Source organism: Marmota flaviventris, chromosome 3, assembly GCF_047511675.1.
Source record: "Marmota flaviventris isolate mMarFla1 chromosome 3, mMarFla1.hap1, whole genome shotgun sequence".
NCBI classification, from domain to species: Eukaryota; Metazoa; Chordata; class Mammalia; order Rodentia; family Sciuridae; genus Marmota; species Marmota flaviventris.
Window position 1 is genome coordinate 851830 of NC_092500.1, and position 16163 is coordinate 867992.

General features: G+C 62.6%; 1 long non-coding RNA gene across 1 annotated transcript; it reads right to left on the reverse strand.

Moving 5' to 3' along the window:
- Positions 1 to 11941: 11941 nt before the first annotated feature.
- LOC139705130 (uncharacterized) lies at positions 11942 to 15197 on the reverse strand. Its single transcript, XR_011706965.1, has 3 exons — positions 14982 to 15197; positions 12400 to 12533; positions 11942 to 12018 (listed from the first exon to the last, which is right to left on the reverse strand). It is a non-coding gene; the product is annotated as an uncharacterized lncRNA (long non-coding RNA).
- Between the last annotated feature and the right edge of the window lie 966 nt (positions 15198 to 16163).

Below are 16163 nucleotides of genomic sequence, written 5' to 3' on the forward strand. Positions count from 1 at the left end.
AGGTTAGGCAAGAGATGGGCAGGACAGGCAGTGAGGGTGTGGGTGGCACTGGCGAGGAAGAAGGGCAGGGCTCTGGCATGCCGGGGAGGGGGTGCAGACTGGTCTCCTGGCCAGGCACAGGAAGCCCAGAGCTGAGTCACTGCCCAGACATGGAAAGAATGGTAGGAATTCTGCACTTTCACTCTTCCCCATCCCAGCTCCCTGCAGGCCCTGGGCCACTCTCCACCCAGAACCCTCTGCCATTTCTCTGCCTTCTCTGACCTCGGTGGGTGCTTGGGTCCTATAGGACTCACTGCTCGAGGCTGTCCACAGCACACCTGCTTGTGTCCTCGCTGCCTTCTGGAGGCCTCCAAGGACCTGCTGGGGCTGATGGTGCTGCAGGTGTGAGCTGTTTGGGGTTCCCATGCCCTTTGCTCCTGGGTCAGTGCTGGCTAACTTTGTTGAGCCTGCTGCCCACCTGGCTCACACCTGTCCTGTCTGCCCCTCTGCATACTCCCCCTCCCAGACCGCCTAGTGCTGTCCCTGGCTGGGGGTGTGTTTTCCTGGGATACCAGCCTCTTGGGGAGAGGGTAGGTGGTGGGGGGTTGGGCTGCAGGTAGACCAGGGCATAGGGGTTGAGCAGGCAGCCTGCCCCGCACCCAGGGCCACTGCCACCTGAGCAAGCACCTTTCCTCCAAGACCCCACCCCCCCATTTTCTGGGTTCAGGACTGAGCAGTGCCAGGAAGAGGAGAAGAAGAACCACAGGGTCCCTCAGGGTCTGATGGGGCCAGGGGCAGGGGTGATCTGCCCTTTGGAGTCCTGACTGACCGCTGCTGCCAACCCCTGTCCGCATCTGCTCAGGAGTCCAGGCACACATCCACCAGGTGATGCTGGGAAGGGGCCCCTGTTTGAGATGGGGGCTGCGCAGAGAAAGAGAACCAGCTTTTTGCTCCGGCTGGTCCCTTGGGGAAAGAGCCATCCAGCTGAGCAGGTGGGTCCGGGCACAGAGGTGCCCACCTGGCCCACTCACAGTCACGTCTCTCCAGAACTCCTGCAACCGAGGACATCCGTACCCACACTGGTGCGTGGCCCAGCAGGGTGGGATGGGCCACCAGCCCCAGCTCTCCTCTCTGCCTTTTGTGCCCCGGTCTTGGCCACACCCTATCTGGGTGACTTTGCCCGAGGCAGTGGGAGGGAAGCCGCTGACTCTTGGTTTCTGGGACGCACCATTTTGGGGTTTCGACCCGGCCCTGGTGTCTCCCAGGTGGGCGAGTCAGCTTCTTTGGGACCCCAGGGCGGAGGCTGCCCAGGGACAGCCAGAATGGCGCTCACTCAGCCATCGCCTGCTGCACCATCCCTACGGCTCCTTGGGCCCTGCCTGTCCCCACAGGCCCGCACCCCTGTCCACTGTCCTGTGCCCCACGGGGCCCTCCTCACTCCTCACGCCTCGGGAGCTGTCTCTGAAGTGTCCCTGCCCTGCTCACAGCCCTTCCCGGCTCCCTGGGTCTCCTCCACTGTCCTCCAACGTGAGGACCACGGGCTCCCCGGGAGGACCTGTCCTTAGCAGCTCCCAGGATCCCCCACCAACGCTGTTCGCCCACAGGACCTAACACCTGCTCCTTCCCACCCCATCTCAGCCTCCACCTGGCCGAGAGCCCCTGCTGCTCAGGGCTGGCTGGCAAGCCAAGGGGTGTGTGCTGGGTTGGATTGGGCTCAGGTCTAGGGGTGGGGCCCTCCGTGGTCCTGCATCAGGGTGGACCATAGCTTGTCGTAGTGGGAGAGCAGCGCAGCAGAGCTGAGCACAAGTCCATACCCTCAGACCTGCCCACCAGCCCTGGCCCTGTCCGTCCTCCTCTGGGTCCTAACTTACAGAGGGGAAACTGAGGCTCAGGAAGGCAAAGTGGCCACAGGGGAGCCAGTTTGGGTGGCCACACCTGAGTCAGTCCGGGACCAGGAGTGAGCAGGTAGGGCAGGGCCCTGGCACTGTGGGGCTGGCATCTCTCTGGGAAGGATTTTCGATCAGGGAGGAGGGTGAGGCCACTGCTGGGGCAGGAGTGTCAGGAGGAGCTGTCCTGGACAGGGGGCTTGGGGTGGGAGGAAGTGGGGCAATTCAAGGGGAGAAGGAGCCCGTCCAGCTGGGTTAAGGGACTGCAGCCGAGAGTCTGTCTCTGAGACCCTCAGCAGAGGTGACTAGTGGTCTCTTGGGCACGGAGCCTCTCTGTCAGACCTGGGCAGGGGCAACATGGAGCTGGCCAAGCCACTTCTGCCTCAGGTGGCCGTCAGACTGGCCTTGCCTCAGCCACTTCAAGGGCTCTGGAGGGCACTGACGGCGGCCGGTGGGCGGAGCCAGAGGTGGGGCTGTGGAGCTGGGTCTTGGCCTCCCCAGGGACCAGGCCCCAGCCAGGTCTGGCCTCTTAGTGGGGCCTGTTGGCAACCCAGCCTGATCCCACCCTCTGTGGTATGTCCATGTCCCCATCAATGCATCTCTGACCTGTGAGGGCGGGTGGAGGGCCTGCTTGGGCCCTGCCCACCTGCCTGCCAGACGCCCTCTGGCCTATCTACCAAGGCTCAGCACCCAGACCTGCCCTGCCACTCCCAGTAAGCGAATGCCCCCGCCGGTGGCCACCTGCCCATCATGCTGCCGCAGGTGATGCCCATGACGCAGGCTGTGGCCTCTGTTCCGCCTGCCTCCTGGTGGGCCCCTCCGCAAATCCAGGTGAGCAAGCACAGACACACCCCCACACACCTCCCGCATCTGGTCAGACCAGTTCTGCACACCTGGCCAGTCCTTCCTCTGCTATGACACATGTGTGCCTGCTGTGTCCATGTCCTCACTGTCCTGGTGACCCCCCAGCCTCCATTCCTCACTGGTGAGCTAGGCACTACTGTCCACCTCAAGGCCCTTCGGAGCCTGGGATACACCTCAGAGCTGGGGAAGGGGAAGGGCTGTCCCTAGGCTTCCCAGTGCATCTGAGTGGCCTTGGAAGTGCACTCACCCGCCACCATCCACACCCCTGCCCCCTGAGGCCCTTCGGGCAAGGGGCCCGGCCAGGCCCTCTTCTCAGCTCAGCCCATAGGACCTGAGAAGGGGCTGCAGCAGACCCCTAGTGTGTATGGAGCAGGCCTAGCAGGGCAGCTGCCCCACGGGATCCTCAGCAGCTATAGACAGGGGTGGGGTCTCTGAGCAGGGTTGATGGGTGGGGCATGGTGGATAGACCAGTGGGGCAGGGCAGCCTGGGATACAATGGGCCCTTGTCCCTCAGCAGGCTCCGGGCACCCTGAGCAAACACACACCCTGTTCTTGCCGCACACCGTGTCCCCAGCTGGCCGTGGCTCAGGGCCAGTGGGCAGGGCAGCCCAGTCAGGACGCGCAGCACGAAGGTCCCTGTCCCAAGGCTGCAGACTCCACGGAGCCCTCCTCGCCACACCTCCTGGGTGCTGGGCCCTCCCCTGCCTAGGCTTCCCGGGTCGGGGGAGGACTCACCACCTCCCCGCTGTCTCCACTGGCTCTGGGGACCTGGCCTTAGTCCTGGGCTTCCTCTGGAAGTCTCGCGGTGACAGAGGCCAGGCTGCACAGTCCTGGTTCTAGTCCCTGAAGGGGACATCCTTCCTGGGTGCTGATGCTGTCTGGACAGTGAGTGGCAGCCACGGAATGACCCTGCCAGGGCTCCTGGCTCCCTCCCCGAGAGCTCTCCATCAGCTTGTCCCAGAACTGCCCCCAAGGCAGGGTGGCCAGGTCCCCAATCTACACTAGAAAGAGCCCTGGTCAGGAAAGGGGGTCAGGACAGGGACAGGCTCTTCCCCAAGGGCCTGGGCAGGGGCTGTGAGAAGAAGGGGTCCACCAGGGCTGGGCTGGTATTTGGGCCGGTGGGAACCTCAGATTCTGCCCAGCTGGGGGGACAGAGGGCTGGAGGGCAGAGGTCACTGGGCGATGGGCGCAGGGGGTGCTGGGTGGCTTCCACATCCAATGGCCTTCTCTCTGCCTCACATCACTCCAGCCACAGGAAACACCGCCCGTTTACACTAAGTGACGCGCCGAGACATCTCAGCACCTGGTGACAGTGTACCTGAAATGGACCCAGAGGATGCCAGGGAGACACATCAGAGGGGCAAACGGCGAGAGAGCACATGCCCAGGGCCCAGGCTGGGGGGCACCAGGCCTTGAGAGTTCTGCAGCAGGAGCTGAGGGCCCTCAGGGACCCCCTGGCCACCCTGAGGCACAGATGCTAATGGGGCCCAGGCATGAGAAGGACCCCAAGGGAGGGCCATGTCACCCTGCCCACAGGGCCGCTCCATGGGTCCCAGAGCTGCCATCTGTTCCCAGGACTGCTGGTGGCCAAGCTGGCCAGTCTCATGAAGTGTCAAGTGCTGAGGCAGCCATAGGGTGGGTACTGTGCTCAGCTTGAGCCCGCCTCATGCTGGCTGGGTGCCTGGACGCTGCACAGGGGCAGGACAGGGTACACTGAGGCTCTGTTGAGCCCACAGGAAGACAGAAGAGCCTCTGTCACTCAGTGACCCAGTGCCAGCCACACTAACCACGGAGTACATGGGCCCAGAGGCTAACCAGCCCCAGGGCAGGGCCCTCACTTATAGCCTAGACACCCTGAGCCTGGGCCCCAGGGACACAGGGAGCTGACACAGCCCTGTGGGGGACAGCTGTGGCAGGCTCAGCAACCAGGGAGGTGGCAGGCTGAGCAGGGCTGAGGCCCGGCCTGTGGGGTGCAGGGGCGAGAGGCCACATGTCATGGCTCACAGTCCAACACAGCAAGGAGGTGGGCCCAGGTCCTCTGCCCTGTGCCACAGCATTCCAGTGTTCACGTCAGGGGGGCCCGGGATGCGGCTGGCAGGGGCCAGGCTGGGTACTGAGGCTCAGCCACAGCCACGGTGCGCCCCCACCCCCAGCTGGGCAGGGCCAAGTCCCGGCCAGGCCAGGAGCTGCGCCCTGTTAATGGGGGAATGTTCTTCAGCTGCCAGCACTGCGGGGGGGGGGGGGGGGCACCGGGAGGCAACCAGCCAGGTCCACCTGGACAGACAGCAGAGCCCAGGGGCAGGCCGCAGGGCCAGGAGGTTCCCAGGAAACCTCTGTACTTCCCAGGTGACAGCACCGGTACCTCCTCACCAGCCACAGCAGGCACTGAAGTTGGCCACACGGGGCTGAGTCTGGCTATTTTCAAGTCTGTCCCTGCCCATCAGAGGTCAGGCCCAAGCCCACTTGTGCCCCACACGCCATGGCCCCCGAGGCCCTCTCCCTGCTGGGGACAGCCTGCTGAAGCCCAGCCCTGGGCTACCGTCAGGGTCCAGGCCCCACTGGGTCTCAGAGTATTTCCTCATCTGTCAGGAGGACCTCATCCGACCAGCCTGAGTGTCAGGGAGGGTGGGCACCCCAGGCCCAAGGACATCAGTGCCCAATGCCCAGCACCCCTACGAGCTATTGAAGGGCTCTGTAGGCCAGCCGGGCAGGAAGTCTGCCTACAGGGACGAACTCCCTGTGCTCCCTGGTTCTGAGCAGACACCAGGGTCTCTCCCCTCTGGGACGCCAGGGGAGGACTGGGTGGGCAGAGTGCAGACGGACTTTGGGTGGTGGGAGCCCAGGCAGGGGTAGAGTTGGGGGACCGGGATGGGCAGACACCTTGCTGCCTGAGGGGAACTGGTAGGTGTGGGAAACAACGCAGTCCCAGCACCTTCGAGCTCCCAAGGCCAGAGGTGGGGGAGGCCCCTCCAAGGGGAGAGAGGCCCAAAGAAGCTTCTGTCCCGCGGCAAAGCACTTACGTGGCTTGTGCCAGGCCCTGGGCTCAATCCCTAGCACAAGTGAAAAGTGTGTGAATGCAGACATTGTTAAAAGAGCTCGGGACCTGTGCAGCCACGGCGCGGGGACAGGTCACCCAGCAGAGCCCTGCCAGCACCTGCAGGCCCGCCCCGCTTGCTCCTCTTCCTAGCGCCCTACTGTGCCTCACCATGCCACCCCTCGTGGGTCTGCTGGGTCCTCCCTGAGACCCCGTTGCTGAGGTAGCCAGCTCAAGCTGCAGCAGGGCAGGAGAGGGGAGGTTGCTTCTCTGCCTGACTGCAGGCCCTGCTGGCTGCTGGGTCTGCAGGGTCCAGTCCCAAGGAGAATCCAGGGTCCCTGGTTCAGAAAGCAGGGGACAGTGGCCTTGTGAATGCTGAGCTCTTCTCCTCAGCCTGTCCTGTGTCTTCTGCGCAGTTCTGAGTGAGGAAAAATTAAATTTTGAAGACATTATTGTAGATCTCACCATTTATCTTCACATGGAGCAAGGCGAGTTTTCATGCCAGTGTTGGAGCCCGTGGGATCCTGGCGACGGCATGGCTCCCACTCCCGCTCACCCACGCGTGGTCGCTCTAACTAGGCCACTAGACATGCTGCGCCTCACTAACTTGGCTGGAAGCTGGTTTTATTTTGTTTTGTTACTGGGGACTGAACCCAGGGGTGCTTATCCACTGAGCCACATCCCCGCCCAGACCTTTTTTTTTTTTTTGTATTTTATTTAGTATTTATTTTTTTTTCAGTTATTGGCAGACACAACATCTTTGTTGGTATGGGGTGCTGAGGATCGAACCCGGGCCGCACGCCTGCCAGGTGAGCGCGCCAACGCTTGAGCCACATCCCCAGCCCCTTTTGTATTTTATTTAGAGACAGGGTCTCGCTGAGTTGCTCGTGGCCTTGCTAAATTGCTGAGGTGGCCTTGAACTCGCAATCCTCCTGCCTCAGCCTCCCGAGCTGCTGGGATGACAGGCGTGTGCCACGGTACTCGGCAGGAAAACACAGATTTTTCCATGTGACCACTTTGAAGTGTACAGTCCAGTGGCATTGGGCCCGGCCCCAGCACTGTGCGGCCACCCCATCATTTCCAGGGCCTATCATCCCCCCCCAGCTGAAACCCTGTCCCCTCCCCAGCTGCTGGGACAGCCATTAACTCCCTGTCTAGGAACGTGGTGCGACGGTCTGAATGGGTCTCCCAGGGCTTGATTCCAGTTGGTGGTATTGGGAGGAGGGGCCGAGAGGGAGGTGTCAGTCACAGGAGCTCAGATTGGCGCAGTCACCAGACAACTTGTCTGTCCGTCCCCCTCTCCCATCTTCCCCCCTCTCCACCCAGAGATGGTTCAGCCAGAGCCCCCAGCAGGAGCAGCCCGTCTGCGTGGACTCCCTGGTCTTCAGAACTTCACACAGTCTGAGGCCTGGGGCTCCGCGGTTGGCATTCTGAGCCTGGATCTGCCTGGGTTCCATTCCCACCACCAAGGCACGAAGGCCCAGTTTCTCCAAATCCCTGTGGTCACTTGCTGCTGCCTGTTTTCTGATGGCAGCCTCCTGGTGGCCTCTCATGGCAGTCCCCAGGTTCACTCCCCTGACACTCTTTCCTGTCCCCCAACCAGCTCCGATCACAGACACCTGACCCCGTGGCCTCCCCACCACAGGGCTGGGGAAACTACCTGCTCTTCTGCTCCCTGACCCACACCGGGCTGCCACACCTGCTCGGTGCCCCTACAGGCTCCCTCTGTGGGTCACCAGCCCCCCACAGCATCTCATAGACCACCTCTTCTGGGGACAGCCTCTCTGCACCTCCGCGTGGAGTCCAGGCCCATCCTCACAGCGTGGCGCCATGGCTGCCCTCCACTGGGCTGGCCCAGAGTGCCCAGCCCCCTCCTTCCCTGTCCCCTCTCTTGCTGGGCTCAAGACCCCCTGTCTGGACCCCTCCTGTAACCCAGGTCTCACTGGTGGGACTTTCCTCTGCTTCTCTGTAGCAGATGCCACTGGCCCAGGCTCACGGTTTCTTCCCCTGCCCTCCTGAGGACGTCCTCCAAGTGTCCCTCTGTTCCAGTCCTCATTTACCTCCCTCCCTAGCCCTCCTGCCACCCATCATTGACCAAAGTGAAGGGCCAGCGCCCCGTTCTGGGTCCATAACCCTCCCCTCCCCTCCCTGTCCCTGCCAGGGCTCGAGCCAGTGCCCAGCTCTCCTTCAGCTGCAGATGACCTGTTCTCATAGGGCCTGCTGATTAGCTCCTGGTGTCTGGGGCAGACCCGGCTGTGGTTCGGCTACCTCTCTGTGCCTCAAGGTGCCACCTGCTGAGAGTCAGGGTGCTGGCTGGGTTGTCCTTTCATCTGAAGGGTATATGCGTCCTAGGTGCTGCGTGAGTGGGCCTGGGGAGCCCCCTCATCCCATAGCAGCTGAGGCACAGGCACCCGGCCAGAGCCCTGTGGTGACCCCAGGCTGCTCCCCCATGGCTGCAGGCTCCTCTCTCTGGGCTGCATCCCACAGCCTGCAGGTCCAGGGACTGAAGCTTTCTTCTATGTGGGATGACAGGACGCCTGACACAGGGATCTGGATACGGAGGCCAACTCTCGGCCTGGAGGCTGTGGTGGGCACTAGGGGTCCTCACACTGCCCACTCTGTCAGGTGACCTCACCACAGTGGGCGAGTCCATTGGGCCCTGACCTAACCTCCTCTCTGGGGCCTCAGCCTGGACCCAGCTGCCCTTACAACACTGCCCTGCACGGGCCCACTGTGGCGGGGGACAGCTGCGGCTTTGTGTCTCCAGAAGGGAGGGCGGTGGCCTCAGCCACCCAGACACCTCGGTGCTGCCTGCAGCTCCAGAGTCACATGCTCTGCCTGTTGGGCCTTATCCCCTCCCACAGGCAGCCTCTGTTGCCTGGGAGGGTGTCTGCGTGGGGCCCAGCGCTGCGGAGAGCAGCTCGCACACACATTTCACACACACATCCATCCTCCGCCAGGTGGAGGTGCAGGGAGGAGCTGGAGGGCTGGGTGGACGGTGGTTCATTCATTCACTCCCTGTCCAGTGAACCTCTGGGGAGCCTTGGGTCTGCGCACTGCAGAGGATTGGAGAGGTGCCTGCCTGAGTGTGGTATGGTGTGGGTGTGTGAGCATGTGTGTCCCATGCGTGTGCACGTGAGGACACTGAGCACAACTGTGGCGTGTGTGGTGTTGGTGCATATGTGAACACAGGTGTGCCCAGCCACCCACATCAGGAAGGAACCACTAGTGAACAGAGCAGAGTCTAGGCCATGGGTGGATTCTGGCCTGGGCAGCAGGGACACAGTGAACTCTGACCCCAGGATCATACCAGGTGGGGAGAAGGTATGCATCTTGGGGGCCTCTGGGTGTTTCGGCCCCTCCCAAGGCCTGGCCAGCTGTCCCTGGCACACAGCTGTGCCCAGGCCCTTGCTCCTTGGGTTAGCTCCTGGACACCCTGGGGGCATCACGCCATCAGGACCTGACAGAGACCGCTCACACTCACGCTCCTGGGCTCGTCTAGGCTGGCCTCGGGCAGCTGCACTCAGGCAGCCACAAGCCCGGGGCTCAGCTCCCCTGCACCCAGGCACCTGGAGCACTGAAGGTGTTCCTTCCTGTGTGACTGGGAGCACCACTGGCAGGAGATGCTCTCCAGGAGACCTACCCCTGCCCATGAACTTTGACAGGCTGATCTGTCCCAAAGCTGGTCGCCTGGGCACCATTCAGAGGAATGGACAAAAAGTGGATGGACAGAGCAGCAGCTGATGGCTGGCAGAGGCTGCTGAGAATCATCGGAAGCTGGGGCAGGCGGCCGGCGGGTGGCTAGAAGGTCATGGAAACCCTCGCTTCCTGTTTTCCCAACAAAGGACCTCTGTCCCACCAGGAAGGCCACTGGCCAGCGGCACCGGACGCGCCTTTTCCGTAAACAGGGTTGTTTTCCCTTTTCCCTCTCTACACAATAACAGCAGCCCCCAATTCCCCATCCTGTTGCCAACCACAGGGGCCAGGCCGTCTGAGCAGGGAAGGCTATCCTGGGCCAGGCAGCCACCCTGTCGCAGGAGGACCACAGCTTGCCTGCTTGCTGAGGCCTTGGGGTCAGAGCATGGGACGGGAGCTCAGTGACACCTGGCCCATAGGGCAGGTGGGAGGCTGAGCCAGCCTTGGGGTCCCTGAGTGGGAGTCAGTGGGTGAAGGCCGTGCTGAGCCTGTGTCTCCATGGGGCTTGATAGGACCTTGCGATCCTCATGCCTGACTTGGCAGTATCCAGAGCAGAGAGCCAGGCCTGGGTCCATGTAGTGGCTGTACCCCTGGGAGTGGGCAGGGGTCCAAAGGCCTTCCTCCAGGCTGGCTTCGGCCATTGGGGTGCTCTGCCAGGTGGGCTGCAGTGTCTGCCTCACAAAGAGTTCAAGAGTGAGGGAGAGCCTGCAGGGCCAGGCTCCTGAGTGACCCACAGGAGTGGGCTGGGCTGTGAAGCAAGCCCGGCCAGCTGAGGTAGGGCTGGGTCAGCCTCCCACCCCAGGTGGTGAGGGGCACAAGGATGGCCATGCCTCTGTCTGGAGGGCAGGTGGGGTGGGGCCCCTCCATGCACTTTGCCCTAAAGAGGCAGGAACGGGCAGGGTGCCCAGCATGCTACTCGGAGTGCGCAGTGTGCAGTACGCAGTGTGTGCGGGTGATTGTGTGCACCCAGGCACAGGGTCTGATGAGCCCATGTGAGGGGCTGGGGGCTATTTATAGCAAATGCTTCTCCCAGAGAGCTATTAATAGTGAGGGCGGAGGGTGAATGGACAATGTGGCCAGCCTGCTGCCCCTGGTGGGGTGGGGGCTGGGCAGGAGACACCCGGGGCTGGTACCAGCTCCCACCCAGGCGGTCAGACAAGGGCCACTGTTGTCTGGGCAGCAGCTGGGCCAGGGGTCCAGGCTCACCTGGGGCAGCAGCTAGAGAGCTAACTCTCCAGCTACACTGAACCCTAAGAGGGTGCTAATAGTGAGGCCCGGGACAGGGGGTAGCGGGGGACCCAGGGTGCAGCAGGCTGCTGAAAACTGGGCCTGGCTCTCACAGATAGCACGTGGGGTAGGGAGGGGCGGTGCTGTGCTGTGCTGTGGCGGCTGAGCTCCTGCCCTCCAGGCCCTCCAAACTGACCCTGCCGCCACCTGCCCCACCTTCGGCAGGTTAACCAAGTGTCAGCAGTGACAAGTGATGTGGGAGGAGTCAGCTGGGCCCCGAGCGACCGGAGGAGCGGGGCCGCCCCAGGCGGGGGTGGTGTGGGGGGGTGGGCCTCACAGCCCCTGCTCTTACGCTGACTTTTTGAATCTGCAAAAGTGATTCAGCTGAAAAGGTCAGACCCGGAACCCACAGTGGGCGCAGCCTGAAGAAGGGATGTGCCTCAGCCCTGGCGAGCGTCCCAGCCTCAAGGGGAGGGGTGGGCGCCCCTGTTTCCTTGGGCCCAGTCGGGCTGCAGACGACGCACAACAAAGACGTGCGCCCGCTGGCGGGGGCGATGTCCAGGGCCCGCGTGGCGCGCTGGACGGGCGGGACCGCTGCAGCTCTGCGACGTGCTCTGCAGACCCCTGGCTTCCTCAGGGCTCCGGAACCTAGACTTGGTGCCATTCTGGGGTCAGCGTCCGCGGGACTCCCGAGAACGCCGGCCCCGGGTCACCTGTCGCCAACTGCTTTCCAAGAATCCTCAGCCCCGAAAGCTCCGGTGTCGCCGCCACCGTCACCACCGCCGCGTTGTTATTGGCTCCCAAGAGGGGTTCCCGGAGCCGCTGGGCGGGGGAGAGGCGCAGGGGCGGGGCGAGCCCCCGGAGCTGCGCACGGCCCGCAGCCGGCGCCCCCCTCGTTCCTCGGGCCCTGGGGAAGCCGCGGGCGCTTCCGGCGCCGCCCCTTCCCGCCAGCGCCGCGCCCCGCTTCCCGCCTGCCGCGCCCCCGCCCGGACTTGCGGCGCAGGGCGGTGGCCCTTCGGTGGCGCGCGGCGCAGACTTGGGTCGCCCGGCGGAGTGGGGACCGCCGCCTCCTTGCCATGGGGTCTCCAGGGCGCCGACCAGCGGGAAGGGACTCTCAGGGGTCGCCCCTCTGTCGTCCCACCGCTGTGGGATCCGCGCGCCCCGGCTGAAAGTGCGCAGAGGCCGGAGGCCATCCTTCCCTCCAGCGGCGGAGGGCCTGGGGGGGCGCAGCCCGGGGTGCCCCCCGCACAAGATGCCCGGCTGCAGGCAATGGGTGCCAAAGGACCGGGTCCTTGACAGCTGGTGGGATACTAAAACATCTCTCCGAAGACCCTGGGGATCGGAGGCAGGTCTTTAGGAGGTCTTTCTGCTCCAGCTGGCCGCAGTCCCTCCTGGTGCAGAGCCAGCCCCAGTGGGCGTTTTGAGAGCCCGCTGAGCCAGGCACAGAGGGAGTGTGTCCTGAGGGGCTTGCAGTCCCCGCAGAGGACCCAGGCTGAACCCAATCACATGCAGACACTGTCCCCAGGAACCAGACCCTGCTTCTTCCAGCCTACTGCCCCCCAGCCAGTGATGCTCATTTTCAACCCCTGGGATCTACTGGAGCATGGCCAGCAGCCTGACACCCCTGTGGGTTAAACAACTCTTGGAGTGTGGACAGTGCCACAGGCCCCTGTGCTCCCCCAGTCACTCCACAATGATCTCCTCCACACCTACCTGTCACTGCTGTCCTGGCCATAAGGATGGGGGATTCCCACAGGACAGGGAGGTGTCCAGAGGGTGGACATTATGGCAGCCAGGTCATACCACCAATAGAGTGCGCACAGCCACCAGGGGTCATTTCTCCAGTCCTAGAACAGAGAGGGACAGATATACCTAACCATAGTAGCAGAAAAGTCTAGTGCAGACCTCTGCAACTGTCCTCGACAAAGAGTAAACCACAAGTGTGACATCCTGGAAGTTATTTTAAGACCCCAAAGATGCTAGGGTGGTGGTCCCTGGCATCTTTGTAGATGTCTGGCCCCTACAGGGGCATGTGGGTGGGCCCAGAGGGAGGGCACTGCAAGAACAACCCAAATAGCACCAGACCTGGGTCTTCAGGAGAGCGAGTTTCCCTGGCTCCAGAGCTGTGGTGTGGCCCCCACCCAGCAGGAGGGTCTGCAGGCTCATGGCACACGGAGTGCACACGTGGCCCTTCCCCAGGGCCGTGGTGATTCTCACCCTCCCAACAGTCTGGAGCCCTGCACTGCGGGATATCCTGGAACATCACACAGGCCTCTGTGCCAGTGTCCCCGCTAATGACACCAGATGCCAGAGAAGTGGCCAGCACCCTGGGTACTTGTGGGACACATGCACTGGAATGAGGATCCCCTCTGAGCAGGGTCAACATGGCTGCACCCTGCGACCTTCACTACAAAGAATGCACAGCATGCGAAGGCAGCAGTGGCCATGAAGCAGGAGCTCCACACTTGGGGCTGATGCAGCCCAACACTGGGGACACCAAAGGGCAACTCTGACTGGGGCACCCAAACAGGAGCAGCCTGCACACAAGTGTCCCCAGTGACCTGACCCTATAGACGGACACTCCAATGGGTCAACCTGGGTTCAAAACCAGCCTCAGCAACTAGGTTTATGGCCAAGTGACTGTGGAAGGCCCTGCAGACAGCCCAGATGCAGAGCAAGGCTGACCCTGGAGGAGAGGCAATGCCTGGCCATAGGACACTCGTGACAGTGTGCTTGGACTGACCATGGCACCAGCTCTTTTGGATCTGCCCTCTGTAAGTTTGGATGGTCCAGGGATGGTCATTACGGGCGGAGAGGGTGCGCCTGGGAGCGCAGAACACAGTGCGCAGTGGTGCAGCCTGCATGGACCTGGCACCAGTACCCCTGCACCTCTGCTTGGCCCTGGGCTCAGGCAGTGGCCGGACAGGGGTTCCTATGGCCAGCTGACTTAGGGAGAGTCAGGACCAGCATGCGGGTAGTGGCCATCTGCCAAGTAGAATAGTGGATAAGTGGCCTGTCTGGCTGTTCAGGGGACTGGTCAGAGAAAGATGGAGCTGTCAGGATGAGGGGGTTGGGGAGAGCTATGCAGATGGCCTAACACACAGATGTGGACTTTTTGTTTTTGATACTAGGGACTGAACTCAGAGGTACTTATCTAACCACTGAGCCACACTCCAGCCCCCTTTTTATATTTTACTTGGAGATGGGGTCTTGCTGAGTTGCTTAGGGCCTTGCTAAGCTACTGAGGCTGGCTTTGAACTCGTGATCCTCCTGCCTCAGCCTCCCAAGCCCCTGGGATTATAGATATGTGCCACTGCACCTGGCCCTTTTTATTTTTTATTTAGTGACAGGACCTCACTAAGTTGCTGAGGCTGACCTCGAACTTGCAATCCTCCTGCTTCAGATTTCAGTTGCTGGGATTACAGGTGTGGCCACTGTGTCTGGCTAGATATGGACAATTTAAATTCCTTTTAACACCCACCAGAATACACCACCATGCAGGAGGCTTTGGATAACCAGGTAGAGATAATAGCCTAGCAGGTGACACAGCCAGCCAGCCATCAGTCTCTGTGCTGGCACAGTGACCACACGACCATGCTGTGAGAGGACAGAGGCCATGCACCCACTGGACAGTGAGGGTGTCTCAGGGTGAGAAGGTACTGGTCACTGCAGGAGAGGTGTGACTGTCCCCACAGAGCAGGTCTGTGTTCCCAGCATGCCCCTTCTTTCCATCCACCTGGGCTGGGGTCCAGCTGGCCACCCAAAGGCTTCCATCAGCATCTCCCTGCCGTAGCGGGCACCCTGGTCATTCTGCACTGTCCTGTGCACGTGAAGGTGGTGAGCACATCCCTGGCCCCACTGACTCCCTCCCTCACCCAGTCATAGGAACCAGTGTCTCCAGACATTGTTCCAAGCTCCTGGGGACATAGTGACTGCCTGCTGAGAATGTGGGGCTCACAGAGACCTCAGTCTCCAGAACCCCTGCATCAAGACACACTCTACAGGAGTTAGTGTGGGGGAGTGGTGGCAGGGCACTTCCAGAAGCTTCCAGCCCCACAGGCCAAAGGCCAAGGAAGGCCAGTTCTGCTGGGATGAAGCCTGGCTGTGTGCCGGACCTGGGTGTGTGTCCTTCAGGACCTGGGCAGAGGCCCCAGAGTGTGCTGTGTTGCCTGCCGACCCCAGCCTCAGCTCCCACCGAGAGACTGGCAGAACCCCTGACTCCCTGGTTCATAGCTAAACTCCCTGCTGACCTGGAGAGAGGCCATCTGCAGAGGAGAGGGATGGCAGGTGGGTACCTTAGGACCAGCTGTGGCAGAACTCTGGGTCAGGTGAGAAAGCACTGGGCAGAACCCAGGTCACCGGAGGAGGGCTCCTTTCCCATCCGTGCAATGTTGATGCTGGCCCAAGAGAGAACTTGCCAGGCTCCCGCTGCGCCCACGCTTGGGGACCGCGGTGGGGTGAGGGACGGGGGAGCGGGCCTGTCGCGGTCACAGGGCTTCAGGAAGCAGCTGTCCAGGCGGTGGCCCGGCCTGAACAGTCCCTCAGCGCCGCCTCCCGGCCGCGCGCCTTGCGGCCCGGGCGAGGTCGGGAGTCTGCGGGCGGGAGGCGCGCGCCAGCCCCGGGGCAGCCCCTGGAGGCCGGTAGGGGCGCCCAGGAGCAAGCCCGCCGGGTCCACGTCCCCGCACTTCCGCGTGGAGCCCGCTGCGCCCCTCGCCCCGCCCAGCCCCGTCCACCCCTTTGTGCCCGATTCGCACCCTTGCCCAACTCCCTGCTCCCGTTTCGGGCCGGGTCACCCCCTGTGGCCCCAGCTCCTTCTGCTGGGAACAACCCCCCTGTTCACAGGTGAGAAAGCTGAGGCTTTGGTGTCGTTCCAGCCTCAGCAGGAGAGGAGGAGCTGGTCACTCAGCAGTGCCAGCTTGGGGGCAGATGGGGGGGGGGTCTGGGGCGCGTCCCCAGGGGCAAGGACAGCTGACCTTTGCCCACCTCACCTCTTCCCTCCGCCCTGAGACAGGTGCGGGAGCCCCTCGGTGGCCAGTGTCCCAGCAACTACCCATCCCCAGGCCTTTCAGGACACCTATGGCACCACCCACAGGAGAGAGACATGCCCTGTACCCTACACTGCCCTGGGCTGCTGAGCCGGAACACAGTGCCACCTAGAGGACCTTCTGGATTTCAGGGGACAGAAGGCTGCAGTTCTGGGGCTATGCCACTGAGATCTGGCCTGGCTTCACATGCCACCCCACCTGGGGGACCTGGCAGGAAGCTGGGCTTGCTAGACCTCCACATGCTGTTGTGCACAGGTGCCCGCCCCCCGCCATATCCCGACCTCTTGAGGTACCCCAGGGCCAGGAGCTTCCTTCTAGCTCCCCTGGCCTCCCACCAGCTGCAGACAGCTGCCAGCCGTCACACACATCTGAACCCCCAGGCACCTCCAGTGCAGACCTGCCTTTTCCAACAACCTCCCTCATCTGTGCCAC